Raw genomic sequence first — 2500 nt, forward strand, 5'->3', positions numbered from 1 at the left:
TAAACTGGGTTAACATTAAACTGGGTTAACATTAAACTGAGTTAACATTAAACTGGGTTAACATTAAACTGGGTTAACATTAAACTGGTAACATTAAACTGAGTTAACATTAACTGGGTTAAACATTAAACTGAGTTAACATTATAAACTGGGTTAACATTAAACTGGGTTAACATTAAACTGAGTTAACATTAAACTGGGTTAACATTAAACTGGGTTAACATTAAACTGAGTTAACATTAAACTGGGTTAACATTAAACTGAGTTAACATTAAACTGGGTTAACATTAAACTGGGTTAACATTAAACTGAGTTAACATTAAACTGGGTTAACATTAAACTGGGTTAACATTAAACTGAGTTAACATTAAACTGGGTTAACATTAAACTGGGTTAACATTAAACTGGGTTAACATTAAACTGAGTTAACATTAAACTGGGTTAACATTAAACTGAGTTAACATTAAACTGAGTTAACATTAAACTGGGTTAATATTAAACTGGGTTAACATTAAACTGAGTTAACATTAAACTGGGTTAACATTAAACTGGGTTAACATTAAACTGAGTTAACATTAAACTGAGTTAACATTAAACTGAGTTAACATTAAACTGGGTTAACATTAAACTGAGTTAACATTAAACTGAGTTAACATTAAACTGAGTTAACATTAAACTGGGTTAACATTAAACTGAGTTAACATTAAACTGGGTTAACATTAAACTGAGTTAACATTAAACTGGGTTAACATTAAACTGGGTTAACATTAAACTGAGTTAACATTAAACTGAGTTAACATTAAACTGGGTTAACATTAAACTGAGTTAACATTAAACTGAGTTAACATTAAACTGAGTTAACATTAAACTGAGTTAACATTAAACTGAGTTAACATTAAACTGGGTTAATATTAAACTGGGTTAATATTAAACTGGGTTAACATTAAACTGGGTTAACATTACACTGGGTTAACTTTAAACTGAGTTAACATTACACTGGTTTAACATTAAACTGAGTTAACATTAAACTGGGTTAATATTAAACTGGGTTAACATTAAACTGAGTTAACATTACACTGGGTTAACATTACACTGGGTTAACATTACACTGGTTTAACATTAAACTGAGTTAACATTAAACTGGGTTAATATTAAACTGGGTTAACATTAAACTGAGTTAACATTACACTGGGTTAACATTACACTGGGTTAACATTAAACTGGGTTAACATTAAACTGAGTTAACATTAAACTGGGTTAACATTAAACTGAGTTAACATTAAACTGAGTTAACATTAAACTGGGTTAACATTAAACTGGGTTAACATTAAACTGGGTTAACATTAAACTGGGTTAACATTAAACTGAGTTAACATTAAACTGGGTTAACATTAAACTGGGTTAACATTAAACTGAGTTAACATTAAACTGAGTTAACATTAAACTGGGTTAACATTAAACTGGGTTAACATTAAACTGAGTTAACATTAAACTGGGTTAACATTAAACTGGGTTAACATTAAACTGGGTTAACATTAAACTGAGTTAACATTAAACTGGGTTAACATTAAACTGAGTTAACATTAAACTGGGTTAACATTAAAATGGGTTAACATTAAACTGGGTTAACATTAAACTGGGTTAACATTAAACTGGGTTAACATTAAACTGGGTTAACATTAAACTGGGTTAACATTAAACTGGGTTAACATTAAACTGAGTTAACATTAAACTGGGTTAACATTAAACTGGGTTAACATTAAACTGGGTTAACATTAAACTGAGTTAACATTAAACTGGGTTAACATTAAACTGGGTTAACATTACACTGGGTTAACATTAAACTGGGTTAACATTAAACTGGGTTAACATTAAACTGGGTTAACATTACACTGGGTTAACATTAAACTGAGTTAACATTAAACTGAGTTAACATTAAACTGAGTTAACATTAAACTGAGTTAACATTAAACTGGGTTAACATTAAACTGGGTTAACATTAAACTGGGTTAACATTAAACTGAGTTAACATTAAACTGAGTTAACATTAAACTGGGTAAACATTAAACTGGGTAAACATTAAACTGGGTTAACATTAAACTGAGTTAACATTAAACTGAGTTAACATTAAACTGAGTTAACATTAAACTGAGTTAACATTAAACTGGGTAAACATTAAACTGGGTAAACATTAAACTGGGTAAACATTAAACTGGGTTAACATTAAACTGGGTTAACATTAAGTTAACAGTACTGACAGTAAGTGAAGGGTTAATCGCCTCACATCTGAGTAACAGACTGAAATATGTAACCAGCCATCTGAGAGAGACACAAAAGATGCAGAAAAGCACAAGCAGGGCCATTCAGGTCTTCGTGTGTGTGTGTGTGTGTGTGTGTGTGTGTGTGTGTGTGTGTGTGTGTGTGTGTGTGTGTGTGTGTGTGTGTGTGTGTGTTGATGCTCCACTAAGTACTCACAGGTCAGTGATGTAACCGCTCCTCA

Source organism: Salvelinus namaycush, unplaced genomic scaffold (genome assembly GCF_016432855.1).
Source record: "Salvelinus namaycush isolate Seneca unplaced genomic scaffold, SaNama_1.0 Scaffold2475, whole genome shotgun sequence".
Classification (NCBI taxonomy): Eukaryota; Metazoa; Chordata; class Actinopteri; order Salmoniformes; family Salmonidae; genus Salvelinus; species Salvelinus namaycush.